A 19,908-nucleotide genomic window follows, 5' to 3' on the forward strand; every position below is an offset into this window, starting at 1 on the left:
ACCTATACCAAGCCAGAAGTTAATTTCTCTTTTTCCACCTCTTTCACTCCTCTCTCCCACCAGATTGCACAATTCAAGATGAGGAAGCAAGCAGGTATCCCTCCATGAACAAGTAAAACTTATTTCAAGCCCACTACTACCGATGGCGGAAGGCACTGGACTGGACACTGACAACTTTCTTCACCTGTCTAGCAAATAAACCTAAAAGCAAGTGGAGAAACAATGACACCTTCCTTAAAAGGAAAACTGGTGGATGTGCTAACAAAGAGTTAAGCCAATCTGCATTACTGTACTTATGTGCAGACCTAGTGTAACTGCAGGCTGCCCCTGAGATGTGCTTGGGTGGTCCTCGATAAATTCATATGCAGCAATCTATTACTGGTATCTAGCAGTGATTTATGCAGCTGTCAAGCTGCCTTCGTCAGTACAAGTGAATTGTGGGCAGCATCAACTAATGCAGACTCCTTCATAGTGTCTAAAGTAAACAAGGGCCAAATTAAAAGAAAAACAGCCCAAGGTACCCCCTGCTCATCTTCTCAGCTCTTTCATGGCAAGCTCCCTCTACAGAAAAACACACAGATGCTCATATGAAACCACATTTACAGAGACCTCACTGTCTAATCACACACAGCATGTGAAAGTAAGCTTTCAGGGGCTTGGTTAGAGTTAGAACAGGAAAAGTCGGCAGGGTTCCACCAGAAACTGAAACAGTATTGATGGCAAATAAAATCGACACAGGACCAAATCAGTTAGTCTTCATAATAAATACTGATGCATTATTTTGTCAGGGAATATTACGGACTATCTGATGATGATATAATATGCACTTGTAGCATGTGCCTATGTCTTCGTTTTCAGTAGGAACCACTGCTATAGTGTATCTTCGTCCAGCTGTGAACCCTAGTCATAGATGGCCACTGATCCAACCCAACAACTTTGGGCTTGTTACTCTGGGTGCACAAAGGGATGGAAAAGTATCCGAGAGCTATGTGTGGGCAAAATGACAGTCTTCACAGTTATTTTTTACTAATTTATGTGAAAATGGAGTGAGAAATATATCATGGCCAAAATACCATCAATGAACAAATGGTCAGAAAAGCAGGCACATGCATACGTGCACTCACACTTCTTTTAAAAGAAAAAAACACACACACACACAAAACAAAAACAAACCAACCAACCAAACAAACAAAAAACACACAGAAAAAAGGATGCTTATCTTTTATTCCAAACTGAGAAAAAAATCATTCCTGGCAAGACCAGAAACTTGGCCACTCTGAGGCATAGTCAGTCATCACTGATTTTGATCTAATGGAAGATAATACTGCATAAAATGACAGTCTTTCTTTGTAATTATACATGAAATTTCAAGACTCTTGCACTTTCTCAAGCTAGCAGAATAGAGACAGCTTGTGATAACAGGATCCATCTATGGTTCAGTTTTACAGAGAATGTTTTCAATATTGCATTTATTATGAAGGCAGAATGAAGAATTCACTTGTGGACACAGGCAGGGAAAAGAACTGTCTGTAGGCAAAATGTCCATTAACATCCCAGTTCCATCCAAAATTACCAAAGTCTAGACAATATGGCTGAAAACTGACCTGTTCTTGACTAAATAAGTGTAATGATCCCCAGTCGTTCCAGCTACACTGTCACCAGACTGTAACATCTCCCAGACCACAGCCCTTTAAGAATATGCCGCTCACCTAGGCACTCAAACAGGTGCTGAGTTGATCTTGTCCTCAATCTTTTTTAACAATTTGCTCCAAAGTGGAGAGGAGAAGTGGTATCTCATGGTGCTTTGCAGCATGTCTCCTAAGGCAGCTGTCATGGCAAGGATCAGTATGGGACACTGAAATTAGGAAATGGTGCTTGAGCCCAGATCCTGTGCTTGAGACAGTTCTCCTCACATTCATTTCACTAGCACTAAACTCCCTGTGAGGGCAGAAGCAGGATGTAGATAGAAATTAAGAAATCCCAAATGAAGTAGTTAAGAATTCCTCAACTGTCTTAATACTCATGCTGTGATTTTAAAGAGTTTTGTGTCTGTCACATTTAGACTCCGATAACTTTTCCTGCCAAGCACAAATGTAGATACAAGTCTGTGCCCTATGGTAATACCCTGCTCTTTGGGACATTTTCTTTATTGTTGGCACTGAACATGGTGTGAACAGCTGCAGGGGCTGTTAACAGTGATTGTGGCCAGCTTCCTCTTTTGTGATTCCCCTCTTTTTTAATTATTGTTCAGTCCCAATTACTGAGCATTGTCCTGGGCTGAAAACTCTGAGCATTTCTCTTCTCTCCCTGACAGGCCTCAGACGTAACGGCACAAAAGAAATCTCTAAGGCATCCTAATTTTAGAAGGCACTCATTTGCTGGACAGTTCCCCAGTGGCTTGACACAAAGAGCAAAAAGGAGCCGGAGAAGGCATTTACTGCTGTTCTGAAGCAGGCAGATGCACTGAAGGGTCCTGTGTGCTGCTTATACAGAGGGAGGGGTACTAAGGCGTGTGCAAACACCAGCCACGAAAGTACTCCACCCCAAAATGCAGCCCACATTTGCTGTTTCCTTATCACTAGACCATGAGTAAAGCTGAGCAATGGCAAAGGGTTTTTTTTGGCATTGAACTTGAATGTCAAACAATTTCTTCCAGTGGAAGAAATTCTACTGGACAGATCATTTGTTTTGCTGCTGCTTTTGCTTTATGAATTATCAGATGTGTTCATTATGACTTAGAAACTGAAGATAGTGCTCATTGTCCTGCCACCATTAAGAGGCCCTCAGGATTGGCTAGATGTCCGTGGTTCCTACAGCAAAATTAAAAAAAAAAAAAAAAAAAAAAAAAAAAAAAAAAAAAAAAAAGGGATAGCTTGCAGAATAATAAGAACTCTGCTCCCAGAGTGTAATTAAATACGCAGGAGCATAACCCTCTGACCAGGTACTCTTGGAAACAGCAGAGACTGTGTCTAGTTAGTGTCAATGGGTTATTATTAAGCCTGGTGTCTCATGCTTCCATTCAGAAAGCCAGGAAAAGTGAGACACTCTTTGAGTGTCTTTAATAGGCAGAATACTATAACACATTGGTAACACAGTAATAGGAAAGACGTTTCCTGGGACATCCACAAAGGTCCATTGCTGGAGGAGATGAAAGAATGTAGGTGATATGGCAAGAGAAGTCGAATTTTAGGATTCATTGTTCATACTTACCAGTTCTGCAATACAGGAGAGATTTAAGACTATACCAAACAATGTGACCCACACTATGGAAGATGAAGCCACATACTAATTCCATTCTATACTTCTCGGAGAGTTATACTTGTCATGATTATATTTATTCAGGTGTTTATTTTTTCTCCCTGAAAAGAGAAATTATTGCCTTACATGGATGTTGCAAGTGCTGTAAATGGCAATTTGGTGGGTTTTAAGCATGTTCTTAAACATTTTGCCAAGTCAGTATTCTGAGAAACATAGATTCAAATGTAATGACAAGGTAAATCTCTTTATGATTGAAGACAAGGGTAAAATGTGTGTATCTGAATGTGTGTGTCTGTGATGAGAGGATCAGAAGTTCAGGAACATGTCCACATTGCACAGCATAGATCAGCATAGAAGTCTCTGAAATGTCACTGATGGCACTATCTCCCAGATCCAAGAATAGCAGAGCTGTGCTGGTATACAGCCATGCTCAGGCTACCTAGTGGTGGTACTGTGTACAACTATTCAGCATGGATGCCTGACTGTGCTAAAGTAGCAATACTGCCTGCAAGACAGTACCAGGTTCCAGCTCTTTTGGAAGAGATTCACAGATGTTTGCCATGACTCTACACTGGGTAGTGAGATGGTTTGGGTCAGTCAGAAGACTTTCACAGCAGCACAAATGAGTATGTCCTAATGAAGAGTGTCCATATTAGAGCACAGAAGAGAAGAATAATTAGCAGAGACAGTGTGAAACTACTGGACACTTTGAAATGTCACCTTAAGCATTAAATGCACCAATGGTCTAGAGGCAGTTATGATCAGGGCTAATCCAGTAACAAAAAGTAGATGACTTAGAGAGATGCACTGGAAGGGCCTTAAACAGATGGAGATGCCCAAAAGAAAAGGTCTCCCAGGAGATGTGCTAGATTTTTTTTATTATTTTTTTTTTAACTAAAATCATTTAGGGCACAGGAGGAAAAGTCCTAATCTTAGTAAGATGAGAAGACTTTGGCAACAAAAGCAGATATAATGGCTGAAACTCTAACTCACAATGTTGAAAAGATCAAACTCAGCAGCAGCAAAAGGCAAGGAGGAATGAAGATAGCGTAATTCAGTATGAGGTATGTTTTCCAGAAACAGAGAAAGATGTGTAATGAGAAAAGGCCAGAAAAGTCAGTCAAAGTTTCCACACCAAACAATTTGTTCAGCCAGCAGAACTGTAAGTCAAAGACTGTTTTATTTTTGTCACAGATATAAATGAAGCCTTCTAGTCAGGAAAACATTTTTCATTATGTGCTGTGTAACCTCCCATTTATGGAGATATATGCAGGACTAAAAACCTGTCTAAAATGTTCTCTAAAACTATCACATTTTACCCGTAATCTCCTAGCAGCTCTATTGATATGTCATCTTCCATAGCTTCACTTCCTCATGTTTGTTTTCTACACCACCATACTCAAATGACGTAAGAGATTCTGGCAGATTTCCTGCAAATGAGGTCCATAAAAATATACTGTGCATAACTTAAAAATGGTCTGCACTGTCCCAATAAAAGCAGGAATACAGTTAGGTCATTTAATCTGTTAAAAGGGCAGAAATGAGTTTGGACTTGTGAATTTACATCTGAATACAGAATACTTTCTTCTAAGAACCAATTGTACTGCAAAAGGCATGTAAAATGAAAAGAAGTTCCTATGAAACAGTTTTATGAGTGGATTCCAGAGCAGCAGCAGGATGAGAATACTAAAAATAGTCAGGGCTCCAACTGTGCTGTTAAGAAGCACTTTAAGTGTTCAATGTGTTTATTATTTTCATTACACCACACTCTCATTAAATAAACAGACAATTCTTAATTTAAATATTTTTTCTTATTGGAGCAACTACAGTAGCTCTCATCCATGTAAATATATTCACCTACTTTTCTTCAACAGCACTTCCCATTAGATGTGCTATCATATTTTGACAAAGAAATCAAATTTAGGTTCAGCTCCAAATTCCTTTCTGTAGTCACAATGCAATTTATGATCCCAGCTCAAAAGGATTTAATCCTGAACTGCTCATACCTACTACACTAAACAAGAAGTAGATACAGCTGGCCCGTGCCTCAGTCTCCCCTGTGATCCACCATCTCAGACATTTTCATGCACATTGCCATACAACCCTTGACCTTAGATGTGCCACCTGGCAGGAGTTCAGTCCTCTAGTGAGGTGTAGTAGTGAACAGGCTTTGAGGCTGCAGCCTGTACTGCTTCATCACCCCATCTCAGGGTGTGCCAGATGCAGTCTTGAGCCCATCCTCCTACACCAAAGGTCTTATGCACTGACAGATGGGAAACTTGATAGGCTGGTGCTTATGGAAGTGAGAATTCATTTCTGTCTCAGCTCCTCACTGCTAATATCAGGACGTCTCTTCTACCTTCCTCTCCCCTCAGACCCCAAAGCAGACACAGTACCTCTCTACCATTTCCGTGGTGCCTTTCAGCTCTCATGTAGCTCCAGTGGCAAACAACCACTTCATGACAGAGAGATCCCAGCAGTAGCCTGAAGGATTACCTGAAGGTAAGTTATATTGATATAACTTACCCTAAACAGTCAATTCTTCAGCAAAGTCTGTCACCCTGTTACTCTATTTCTCAGTAGTGCAACTGCTTCCCCAGTGCTCACAGATATCACAATGCCTGAAAAGATGCTGTTATGTTGGCCAAAAAACAGCAACCCAACATATAGTTTGCTCTTGTGGGACACAAATTTGAGCAGTGAAAGTCTGCTAGTACAACGAAGGTTTCTGCAGATCCAAGGAATTTTAAAGGAACTTTGCCTTGGCAGATGGGGGATATCTTGCTGTGCTGGAGAAGATGTGTCAGGATCTCCAGACACAGAGCAAAAAATTACTGAAACCCTTCCCTGGGTGAGTAAATATTTTTGTTTAAATCTGAGGTAGCTCAGAGAAGTAATGACTGATTCAAAGAGGCACTGGTTTCCTTCCATTCAAGGAGATTATTTTAGCCCTTCTGCTTGCTTCAGAATACCTGCAATGGTTATACATTATTTATAATGGTTATAAAATACACCAGACAAACCTCCAAGCTGTTAGGTGGTACTGAAGTACGGACAACACTTTCTTTTACATCATGTACTTTTTCCAGAGTGTATCCTCTCCTTCTCCAAAAAGAAGCTGAGTGATCAGTCTGAACAATTGTAGGGACTGATTCACACAGCTACTGACAAGGCTTCATTGGCCCCTCGTCATGACCTAAGGAAGAAATTGTTTTCAACATTGAACTTTTCTGTTATTCTCAGCTCTTAGAAATAACAAAGAGGGTTAAAACAGCCTTGATAGGAATAACGAAGACTCATTGTGCAATAATTCCTGGCTGTCTCTTAGGTTACACGTGGCAGGAAAATAGTATTTACAGCTGCTAGTTAGGAAAGGGGTGGTTTTATTATCTATCAGTGGTTTATTCAGCTTGCCTTTTAAAAATCACTTTTATTACCAAAAGCTTGAGATAGAAACATTCTACAAAATTTGCAGAGTAACTATAGAAGAGTTGAGTGACAGCAAAAGCTAGCAAAACCTGAGACCTGTTTTGAAATGGGAGTCACCTACACAGCCAGGTCTGCTCCTGCTCCATGCTGGAGTGGTGAGAATCTCCCCTGCCCTGGCAGAGACTTGTGTCTGGGGCTTAGTGTGTATGGGCAGCTCATTGCTGCCAGTTGGATCTCACTCACCGCTCAATAAGAAGTATAAGGCTCCAAAAGGAAGTGACAAGCTTGAAATTTGGAGGGAATGGACCTTTGTTTCACTTTTGTGAGGTGGAGAGAGATACTGAACAGTCACGAGCTATTGTTAAAACCTGATGATTCGTCTTGACGTACTGCAAAACTTGGAATGAGGCAAGGACCAAAAATGTATGTTAAAAATGTATGTAAAAAAAAGACAACATACTTAAGGCTTTTCAAATTCCAGTCTTGATTTTTGTCATGTGGAAATAGCACAGCTCTGAATTAGCTAAGACTGCTTCTCTAGGACACTGTGGATCAGTTGAGGTTGTTACTTCTGACAGTTTAAAAACAAGAGTCAAAGTAGGATTTGTTGTTGGCCCAGAAAATTATTTTACTTTTAGTTTTAGCTTAAATTTAACTACCTAAACAAAGTATGGTTTGTGCCCCTGTCTGTTTGCAGTACAAAGACAGGCTGCACTACAGAAGACAGAAAACAGAGTATTGGAAAGACAATGGCAACACAGTTAAAGAAATGGTATTACCTGGTCAACCATGATACGTGATTTATGCTATCCCACTCCTGCTTCCTCTCATCTCTCCTCCAGTCTTTCAGATGTCAAGAGAATCTCCGTTTTTCCTTCCCTCAGTCCAGATGATGTATAATAATTTACTGATATGCAGCAATTAAGCTGCTTGGCACATCAATGAAAAATAACCTCACATCTACCCCACAGTTGAAAGGAACTGTGAAAGACGTCTTTGATTCTAAAGACATCTTTCCAAATAAGTTTATTTTGGTTTTCCGTCTTTGTGGTAATAAGGATGATTAAAAGCTGGCCATGAGCCTCATGGCATGTCTCACAGGTATCATGTGGCACTTGAACATCACAGAATCACAGAATTAGAGTATGGCTGAGACAGAAAGCAACCTCTGTAGGTCACAGAAACACAAAATCATAGAGTGTGTGGACTAGGAACTTTAAAGGTCAGCCCACCCTACAGTGCACAGGAAAGTTTTTAACTAGATCAGGTTGCTCAGAGCCTGATCAAGACTGATCTTGAATGTTTCCAGGGATGGGGCCTCCAACGCCTCTCTGGGCAACCTGTTCCCGTGCTTCACCACCCTCACAATAAAGAACTTCCTGATATCCAACCTGAATCTACCCTGCTCTGCCACTGTCCCTCATCCCATCGCTACACACCCTTGGAAACAGCCCTTCCCCAGCTTTCCTGTAACCCCTTCAGGCACTGGAAAGCTGCTATAAGGTCTCCCAGGAACCTTCTCCTCTCCCAGCTGAACAACCCCAACCCTCTCATCCTGTCTTCATGGGAGAGGTGCTGCAGCCCTCTGATAATTTTTGTTGCCCTTCTCTGGACTCCAGCAGGTCTCTTCAACAGATCCACATCCCTCTTACATCGGGGGCTTCAGAACTGGACACAGTACTCCAGGTGGGGTCTTACAAGAGTGGAGTAGAGGGGCAGAATCACTTCCCTTGATCTGCTGGCGACACTTCTTTTGATGCAGGCCAGGATGGGATTTGTCCTCTGGGCTGCAAGGGCACATAGTTTGATCATGTCCATCTTCCATCCACTAGTACCCTCAAGTCACACTCTGCAGGGTTGCCCTCTATTGCATCATCCCCCCAGCTTGTACTGATAGCAAGGACTGCTCCTACCCAGATGCAAGACCTTGCACTTGGCCTTGTTGAACCTCATTAAGCTCACCTGGGCCCACTTCTCTAGCTTGTTCAGGTCTTTCTGTACAGCATCCTGTCCCTCTAGCATGTGGTAATCAGTCATGTGGTCATCTAGTCTAACTCCGGCTCAAAGAAGGGTCACATAGAGCAAGTTGCTCAGGGCCATGTCCTGTTGGGTTTTGAATATGTTGAAGGATGGGGACACCACAACTTCTCTGGGAAACATGTACCAGTGTTCAGCCAACAATTCAGCAAAACAGTTTTTTTCTGCATTTAAGGAGTTTGAATTTGTGCCCATTTTGTATTGTCCTCTTGTATCAGGTATTTATACACACTGATAAGATTCCTCCCAGAGCCTTCTCTTCCCCATGTTGAACAGTCTCAGCTCTCAGCCTTTCTTCATATGTGAGGTACTCCAGTTCCTTAATCATCTTCGTTATAGCCCTTCACTGGTCCTTCTCCAATATTCCCATGTCTCTCTTGTACCAGTGAGCCCAGGACTGGACCCAGAACTCCAGATATGTCTCACCAGTGCTGAATAGAGGGGAAGGATCAACTCCCTTGACCTCCTGGGAATGTGCTTCCCAGGAAGCTGTTGATGGTCTTTGCTGTAAGGAACCATTGCTGGCTCATGATCAGTTTGGTATCCACTCCCAGGTCCTTTTTTGAAGACCTGTTTTCCAGCCAGTAGGCTTCCAGTGTGTGCCTAGAATTGTTCTGCCTCAAGGGAAGGACCTTGCATTTCACTCTAGTGAACTTACTAAGATTCTTTGAGACCATTTTACCAGCTTCTCCAGGTGTCTCTGAATGGCAGCACCACCACCTAGTTTGCCAATTGCAAGTTACATTTCATCCACAAACTTGGTAAGAGTACACTCCATCTCAGTGTCTCAGTTATTAGCAAAGATTTTAATCAGCATGGGTTCCAATATCAGTACCTGGAATACATCCCTAGGGACTGGCTTCCAACTGGACTTTAAAGCCATCAATCACAACCCTTTGAGCTCAGAAGTTTAGCAAGACATCAGTCCACCTCAGTGTTCACTTACTGACCCCATAATTCATCAACTAATCTATTAGGATTCTATGGGACACAGCACAAATATCCACTAGTCTCTTACTACTCACTGGGCCAGTCATCTCATCACAGAAGGCTATCCAGTTGGTCAGGAGTCTATGCTGACTCCTCCCACTCGTCTTCTTGTCCCTATTTTGTATATGTTTAGGAGTTAGGTATACTTAATAGGAGACTAGACTGCAGCAACCGTGACATGGTTGAATTCAGGATCCTTAGGGCAGCGAAGAAAGAACAAAGCAAGCTCACTACCTTCAACTTCAAGAGAGCAGATTTTGCTTTCTTCAAGTATCTGGTTGGCAGGGTACCATGGAACAAAGCCCTGGAGGGGAGTGAAAAGCTGCTCCATATTCAAGGATCACTTACTCTATGCCCAGGACCAATGTGCCCCAATGAAGAGGCAGGCAGGAGTGCCAGGATGAGCAAGATACTCCGAGACACAGTTTGATGTAAAAAACAGGGTATACAGAGAGTGGAAGCAGAGCCAGGTGACCTGGGGGAAGTACAGACAAGTTGTCAGAGAATCAAGGGATCGGGTAAGGAAGGCCAAAGCACAGATGGAGTTGGACCTGGCCAGGGATGTTAAGGACAACAAGAAAAGTTTCTACAGTTATGTCAGTGACAAGAGGAAGATGAGGGAAACTGGGCCTCACTTCAGAAGGAAACTGGAGACCTGGCCATGCATGACATAGAGAAGGCTGAGGTACCCAGTGATTGCTTTGCCTCGGTCTTCACCTCCGGTCACATCATTCCAGTTAAAGAAGGCAAAGTCATGAACTGTGAAAAGGAAGATCTCCCCACTACAGGAGAAGAGCAGGTTTGTGACCATCTGAAAGATCTGAAGGTGCACAAGTCCATGGGACCTGACAGGATTCATCCATGGCTCCTGAGGGAACTGGCCAATGAAGTTGCAAAGCCTCTGTCCATCACATTTGAAAATTCTTGGCAGTCTGGAGAAATTCCCACTGAATGGAAAAGGGGAAACATCACTCCCATTTTTAAAAAGAGAAAAAAAAGGAAGACCCAGGGAACTACAGACCAGTCAGTCTCACCTCTGTGCCTGGGAAGATCAGGAAGTAGATCCTCCTGAAGGCTGTGCTAAGGCATGTGGAAAACAAAGGGGTGACTAGTGACAGCCAAAACAGCTTCACCAAGGGCAAATCCTGCCTGAACAATTTAGTGGCCTTATACAGTGGGGTAACAGCATTGGTGGACAAAGGAGGAGCAACCAACATCATCTACCTGGACCTGTACAAAGCTTTGGACACTGTCCTGCATGACATGCTGGTATCAAAACTTGAACAATATGGTTTCCATGCAGGGGCCACTCACTGGGCAAGGAACTGGCTGGATGGTCACACTCAAAGAGTGATGATCAATGGGTCAATGTCCAGGTGGAGACCTGTGACAAGTGGTGCTCCCCAAGGGTCAGTACTTGGACAAGTGATATTTAACATCCTTGTTAAACTGGAGGAAAGGGAGGCCATCCCAAAGGGCCTTGATGGGTTTGAGAGGTGGGCTCGTGCCTGGTTGTCTGACTGTAACTAGGACAAGTGAACACTGCTTCTTATCAGAATGTAAGTATTTGTTCCTCTCTTTGGAGAGTTTATCCAGCTGGTTTATGGCTCACACAGCTCAACTTAGCCAAGGGATATTAGCCTAATAGTTTCAGTAAATTACATACATTCATCAGCCACTTGACTTCTAAGCTCAAGTTCTTGCCTTTTATGAAAGACGCAGCAAAAATTATATAATGGTGCACTCTACAGCATTTTTACATAGGGAGTTGGGGATATACTTCATATAACTTTACAAGTTTTGCTTTCCAAAATTTTATAAAGGAATTTTTAATTTATAGTCTGATAAACAATTTCACTACAAAGGTTAACTGGATCTCTACCAGAAGCTACGTGCTCTGTCAGAGCAAAAGAAAAAAAGACAGAAAGGTGTGGGTTACTGAATGAAGTTCTTATCTATACACATGGTCCCTAATATTCTGTTCTTGATGCCAGTGGCAAAATTCTCATTAAAGATGGGATTTTACTCTGGGCCTGTGCAAGAAAATTAATTTGCACAGCTGTTATTGTTTCATTTTAAAAAAAATTAAAAAAATTTAAAGAGTGTTTTTTGAATGAAGTGATAGCAGAAAGACACCATTGTCTTCATGTGGAGTGGGGTATTGTGAAAGAAACTTGCTAAATTAAATCCTTAGCACTGTTTCCAGATTTTAATGTGAGTATTGGGAGGGATGGGAGATTTCTCTTGACACATTTCAAAAAGTGTTGAGCTTTCTTTTGTGTTATGGAGCTGTGATGATCTGGCTTTCTCCATAGGACTGTAGTAGAATGTCTCCAACTTTGGCTAAATAAGGAACTTGCCAAATAAAGTTGCATAAAAGAGTAAATTGAGGATAATTATGCCTAAATGTGTGGGCATTTGGGATTTCATCCAAGTTAATCCAAAGAGGAAGTTGTATTGGCCTGATTCTCACCTCACTCTTTTTATCACCAAGTTATGCTATTATAAATCACCAATGGGTGATTTATTTTCTTGGTAGATTCTTTGCACAGATACTAGCAACTCAAAGTATTATGCCTTACCATTTTATGCTTCTTCTGCCAAGGAAGCCCTAACACTCAGTGCTACACCTTTAGCAGGAAAAGCAGAAGAAATGCAAGGCTTGTTCTTATATTTTGTTGTGCCCTAACTTGACATGTTAGTTGGCTTTGATCCCATAAAGTAGTTAAGTGGATGAAAAAGGGCATATTTGGATTGTCTGCTAGCAATAAATGCAAAAGTGTCAAGCCATGTAACATAAGCCTCTTGAGAAGGTCTTAAGGATGTACCTAGTGAGTTACCAACAGTTTTCACCACACCAATCATCCAAATCTAGTATGGACAACGTAGACTTCTGAAACTAATTAACAGGAATTAATGCCTGAAATCAGTGGTTCTTGAAAGTCTTTCACACCATAACCTTCCATAATCCTTCTTCTTCATACTCATACATAGGACTAACGATTCTGAATCTTGTCTTGGATTCACAGTAAGATTTAGGCAGGGGGAAGCTGGATTTATTCAAAGCTGTACATTTGCAGACTTCAGGACCTGCAAACCCATGTAAACTGTTTCTCACACAAAGCTGGCAAACTTGTTCTGGATAAAAATAGGAATGGCTTACCCAGGTCTGTCATACAACCTTGCTTTTTCACCCTAGTAAATCAAATTTCCTTTGTCTCTTCTGCAGTCTTAAAGGCAACTAAAAACATATTCATTTCAAGCTAGGTTGGGTCAGAATGGTCATCCCTCAGTAAATCCACTGAATTTTGCCACTGATACATTTTAGCCTGAGTTGACAGACTTCTATACAAAATTGTTAGAAGGGACATCTGGAGCTCATAGGGTCTAACCTCCACCTCAAAGCAGGACTCTCTACTTTGCTGTTAATTTTTGGAAGTCAGATTATCCCACCATAGTGTCTTACAAGCACAAAATAAAACAGAAGAGGAAAAGACTCACTGAAAACGTCCAAAGGCAGAAGGAGAATAGTTTGGCCTGGATTTTGAAAGGGTTTCTTACTCTCTGTCATCAAGTTTCTCTGTGTTCAGTGAAAGGCAATTAGGGAACAGGCAAGTCAAGCTTGCTTCAAAAGGCTGCTAAGAGAACAGTGGTAAGTGTCCACCACGGAGATGAAAAATGAAAATAAACCCCACTTAATATATATAACAAGTTTCAGTTCCTGGGTCACCAGAAAAACATCCCTCCTTAAAGATTTGTATCCCACATGAATAGTTTACTGCTCTTATGAAAGAAATTACCTAGTCCAGCACAAGACAGCAAAAGTGAACAAGTCATTGCTCAGAAAACCTGGCAGAAATACTCAGAATGAAAAGTAATAGAAAAAAAACTTAGATTATTTTTCCTTCGAATCTGCACTTTCATCTGATTAAGTGGCAGGCAGAGAATGCTCTGTTTAGAAACCTGAAATTGTGGTGGGTGGCATCTGAAGGACTGTGGCTTCCCTGTGAAAGCTCTCCTAGGAGATGGCTGGCACTGCAGTGCAGGTTGGTGTGTGCTGGCCAGATGCTGGGACGTCACACTGCAGTTAGGACCCACAGTACCCTCAAGTATGACAAAATACACAACACCCTGATAGGTGAAAAAAATAAGGCAAGTTTGCAACTTCAGTAGCAAAAACATCAGTCTTTTCAGAGCAGGCAGCAGGATGGTGATCAGCAGAGATGCAATTCATCTTGGTTCCCAGCAGCCCTAACCTGCCCCTTCACACCAAGTGATTCCTCCTTCAGCAGCTGTTCTGGGTAGATTTGGGGTGACCTCTCACTCATCCAGATCAGCTGTCACCATCCCACCTATCTCCCCAAAATGAGGCAGGGTAGACTTGAAAAAAGTCAGTCTGCTCCTACAGAAAATAAAGCAGCTCTACAAGGGACCACTGAAGGAAGCTACAGCATCTAAAGGGGCTGAGAGGGCACCACTCATAGGATCTTTTGGTTGTATTAGCTGCATGCAGAATTACTTGCAACTGAATCATTCAAAAGTAGATTCGTGCAGGCTTTTGTAAAAAATTATTGCTGTAAACCACTTGTCTCTAAGACAGGAAGTGCATACCTGCAGGAAAATAAAGGGATTTGCAGAGATCTGCAGATTTACCGTATTTTGGCCATGAAATCATAGCTCTGAATCCACAAGCATATAACATCTACTCCATTGCTCAGTGTGTTTGTACCTAATGCATACACCCATCAATATATCACCTTGCAGAGTACTTTCTCATCTGTCCCTTGAAAGTGCTCACAGCACTTTATACACACTTTTAGCTTCTCAGGATTAGCAGTGGGTTGTATCGAGGAGTCATGAATTGAAAGATGCTAGAGATGTTTGGAGGGCTCCTGTGAGCTCAGGATGTTAAAGTTCAGAGTGCATTCACGAAACATGTGAATCCCAGTTTTGTTTGAGGCAAGAAACACGATGAAGGAGTTGTCGTATATGCTGAGTCATTTGAAACGTGATCACATGAGGTTAGAGCAGTCATCATAACTGATGTTAGAGTCATATCTTGTTTCTGATGAGTTTCAGCTGATGCTGCTCTGGAAATATAGAGCAGCTGTTTTTAAAAGTCTTTTAAAATGCTGTATAGACAACATAGATGGAATTGTAGAATAACTTTACCTAGATGATCCCTTAAGCTTCACAATTAACCATAGATCCTCTTTAGCTATATTATGTTCATGTGGCCAACAGAAAGAGCCAGACATCCAAAGGGAGAATTAGGATCATACAGCCTTACCTTTTTCAAGCCAGGAAAATAACTTCTGCACCAAAACAATAGTTTCTGTTTGAGCCTTACGCATATCTTTTAAAATAAATATTCATTTATTACTTAATACCTCCAGGTGTGGGAAAATGCAGTACATCCATGCCCAAATAATTCCAAAGCTTAGGTAGTTTCCCTTTTGAAGATCTGTGCTTCATTTTTCATCTCTGCTTGTCTCATTCCAGCTTTCATCCACTGGATCTCGATATGGCTGTTTTTTAAATCAGAGTCTGCCATGATCTGAAGTATTTTTTCCATGTAAGCATTTCTAGGCTGGAATTAATTCCCTTCTAAATCTTCTCTTGGATAAATAATATCACAGAATCACACAGAATCACAGAATCTTAGGGTTTGGAATGCACCTCAAAAGACCATCTAGTTAAACCCCCCTGCCAGAGCAGGATCACCTAGAGCACATCACACAGGAACGTGTCCAGGTGGGTTTTGAATGTCTCCAGTGAAGGAGACTCCACAACCTCTCTGGGCAGCCTGTTCAGTGCTCTGTCACTCTCACAGGAAAGAAGTTTTTTCTGATGTTTATGCGGAACCTCCTATGCTCCATTTTGCACCCACGTAATCTGTCAGGTATGTTTTCTAGATCCTAAGTTGTGCTTTTAAGTCTTTTCTGAATACACTCCAGTTTCTCAGTATTCTTTTTGAAATGAGGACATGAGGTATACTTTGGTAATGCTCTTACTCTATACATTGGTAATGTTCTTACTCATATTGGAGACAGAGGTAATGCCTCTCTTCCTATTTTGATTGACTGTTGTTTCTTCAATGAAGGATGGCATTCACAAACTCAGCTGCTATGTTGCCATAAGATCACATGCTTCATAAGCTGCTCAGTGTGATTTTGATGTGTTTTTCAGGTTGATCTACAGGATAAAGGTCCATAGTTTGTAATGATAGTTTATAATTATATTCTGTCTTTACTGTTTTTCTAGCATTGTAGTCTGTCACAATGTCTGTCATTGCTCTATTTACCACCTAATTCTTATCAGTACATATAGATCATGCAGCCATGCAATTATTTACAAATTCCACTTTTTGTATTCTTTCCTACTTTCACTAGCACTGGTTTCGTAAGTTTCTCCCATAGAGTGCTGTCCTGGTTTGAGCCAGGATGAAGCCAGTTTTTCTTTTGCTGATTCCTTTTTTCATTTCAGTGAGCTTTCTTCAACTAGCAACTGCGTGTTCTGCTAGGTTGATAAGACACTGGAATGTTTTTGTAATTGCTGGGCCCTCAAGGTCGTGCCTTTGCTCTGCTGGCTCAGACACTGCGAGGGGATCTGTGGCCCCTCCCGTGGGAGGCTGGGTTAGACGAACAGCAAAACTGGCCAGAGATATTCCATTCCATATATCTACGTAGGCTCGGGGGAAGGTCGGAGATGAGAGAAGAAAACTTCCTTCCTTCCTTCCTTCCTGCTTCGCTCTCTCGCCGCTTCGCTTCGCCTCTCTGTCTGCCTTCCTTCTTCTCTCTCTCTCCCTTTCTTTTGTTCGTGGCTGGCATCTGGGAAAACACCATCTGCCCATCATCGTCGACCCATCGACCTCAAGCCCTCCTGACTCTCGTAACTCTCTGCCTTTCTCCAGGAGCAGCTTCGGGATTCCTCGGAATTGTCTCGTCTGAGGGAAGTGCTGTGGGAGTTGCTGGGGGTGGGGGGAGGCGAGAGGCTTCTACCACACCTTGTATAATCACATATATATATATACACTCTTATATCACATATTAGTATTCTAAACAAATCTGCACGGTTCAGTTTTCAATCTAGCCAAGTCTCTCTCTTTTTTTTCTCTCACTCCTTCCCTACCTGGGTGGGAGGGGGAGGGGATCGAGAGCATTGTTGTTAAACTGAGTCAAACATTGACAACTGCAAAGTCATTGAGCATCATCTGGCCAAAACTGGATCTCTGAGAAGCATACTGGAAATGATCTTCAAGACCACTGTTGCTCAATTTTCAGTTATTTACAAGCAAGTTTTAATATATATCTACTATACCCTGTATTTTTAATACAATGCTAAGTCTGGAAGATGAATCTTTTATCTGGAGACCACATGGGATTCTGTAAAATATTCTGTTGTTTCTCATTGCTACCTGTGCAACACTAATAAAGAGAAGCTCATGTAGGCTCCGCAGCATTCTAACTGTGCTTATTGACTACAGGACACAAAGGTATCAGATCTAGCTCCATAGGGCTCTGGTTAGTCTGCTGGGAGCTGCTGTTTTCTGCATTGAAAGATATTAGACCGCTGAGTGGCTGATGTGTTGCCAAACCGCATAAATGGCTATTGCTAGTTCCCACACATTTCATTTACAGGTGCCATAGTAGCATAGAGCAAACCCTAGGGCAGTTTTGAGAAATCATAGTGAAACATAATCATGGTGATGATGATAAGCTAGCAGCACTGTTACCTTTCTCAAACATCTAATCTCCTCAGAGAAGACACCACGGTTATGTCACAAGACCTGTAAAAAATGATTAAATGATTTGCTGTAACAACTTTCTGCAGCTTTACTCAACACCTACACCATTATCTAAACTTCAGGGCTTCACTTGCTTTAGATAAGGACCCTGCAATCCAGGCAGTTGTATAACCCAGTTCACACAAAGCAGTACCTCCTGCACCATGCTGAATGAATGGTGTGCCACAGATCCATATGTCCTCTGGCCATGTAAGAAACACCATCAAAGTGGAATATCAAACCTGTTATTTCTGTGCCTGGGCAGAAACTGCCAGCAGCAAGAGAAGAACCATTAAAAAAAAAGGCAGGAAGGCATAACCACAGGTACTATGTGGCATGAACTAATTCTATTCAAGGCAATTTGTTTTTTTCTGCTTCTTTTTACTCTTGATGCTTTACTTAATCCATTGACAATTAAGAACCAGCTGTGCATTTAAACCATAGCTTCAGCTGAATCTTGGGAGTCAGTGTCTCAAGTAACCTTGAAAGTGACGGCCAAGGCTCACATAACACACCTGACATGCAGTCCTAGTGAACCATCTTAGAAAACTGCACAATTTATGAGTGTACAGTCTCAATGAGTCATGCACAGAGGCTGGCAAATCTCTAACAAGATGGATGGCAGATAAAACACATAGTAGATGGTTCAGCAAAATCCGGGTTACCTTTGTTAAACTGCACTTCTAAAATGTTTCAGTTAGTATAGTTTCTTTATTTAGATATTCTAGAGGAGATGATCTGACATAAACTCAATAAAAAATACAAGAATAAATTACCGTAAAGATAATGTAAATGTTTAAGAAGTTACAATACAGTCTTATTGCATTAGGTTCTGTATATTGTATTAAAATTTAGGAGTGACGTGTAAGAATATTGTTTTCAGCTAGAGGCGCCAGATTAAGCTTAACACATAAAATAACGAAGAGAGATTCCACTACTTCAACTTTAGTGTACTGTTGATTAACAGGGACTTTTTACAAAGGTGTGTAGTGATAGGATGCAGGGTAATGGTTTTAAACTGAATAAGTATAGATTTAATTTAGATTTTAGGAAGAAAATCTTCACTATGAGGGTCATGAAAAACTGGAACAGGTTGTTCACGGAAGTTGTTGAAGCCCCCATCCTGGAAGTGTTTAAGGTCAGGTGGGATGGAGCTTTGAGCAACCTGGTCCAGTGGCAGATGTCCCTGCCCATGGCACAGGGGTTGGAACTAGATGATCTTTTAGGTCCCTTCCAACCCAAACACTTCTATGATTGTATGATTTCTTGAGGTTAGTGAACACATTTTCCTCATCTCAAGCTAACACTCTAGTATAGGTTAGCACAGAGTATGAGTTAATGAGTCTTTTTCTGCTCATTACCCCAGGTCCTGAGATAAGTACTGTGTCTAGATAAATGGTGCATTACTGGAAGTATAATGTGCCATGAACTATGATTTTAACTTGGTGGATTAAAGAACAGTTTCTTGTAAGAAACAAGGAGCAGTAAGCAAACAGTTGGTTGCCATTTTACTAAATAGAAGGAGATGCCTTTTCTAACAGAACTAGTTGAGGCAATAGCTTTCCTTTTTTCAAATACCAAGCCAATTACATGATTTTGCTAACATTGAACAGAACTGAAAATGCAAAACTTCTCTTGGGAAAGCTTATGTAAAAGATTTCAGCATATGGAACCAGGGAGAAATACTTCATTTGGAAGCAGTTCGACAACAAACTGTGACCAAATTCTGTGGCTCTCAAAAAGTGCTGTTTCAGTTTTACGACCTGTCTGCTCCCATATGACAACTATAATATTGTGTTGCATTACCCATTATGCACCATAATCTGACTGATCCCTGATGTTGTATCACAGTAGGATTGTATCCATTATGCATCCCATCAAAATGTTCAGACAGATGGAAAGGGGCATGTGGCAGCTGAACTACAATTTCTGTGAAGCATCATAACAATGCAGAAATTTTTTATTGCTGGATAGAGGAAAAAGGTAATGTTTCCCAGTGTGGATGTTCCAAAAGTTTCCTTTGATTAAGTGTTTTTGTATTTCAAAACCGCAAGAGCTGGACAAGCTTTCACCCCACCCTCCCAGGCTCAAATTTTCATTTTCAGGACAAAAAGTTTGCAGGAAGCAAACTCTTTACATATTTTAATTTACTTCATCAAAGAAAAACTTCTTTATTAAAAATAGTCCGAAGGCTGAAAAATCCTAGTTCTAGAGTAGAATTCACTGCATAAAGCTCAATCTACATTTGTTTTAAATATATTTAAATATATTTAAGTTGAAAGGGTTCAACTTAAAGGAATTACCCTGGAATGGCTAAAGGGTAAATACTGTTTACCAGTCGGTGTGGACTAAGGTTTGGCTCCATTAATCCTGGCTAGTTCAGCCACTTTAAAACTATTTTGTTATGA

Source organism: Apus apus, chromosome Z (genome assembly GCF_020740795.1).
Source record: "Apus apus isolate bApuApu2 chromosome Z, bApuApu2.pri.cur, whole genome shotgun sequence".
Lineage (NCBI taxonomy): Eukaryota > Metazoa > Chordata > Aves > Apodiformes > Apodidae > Apus > Apus apus.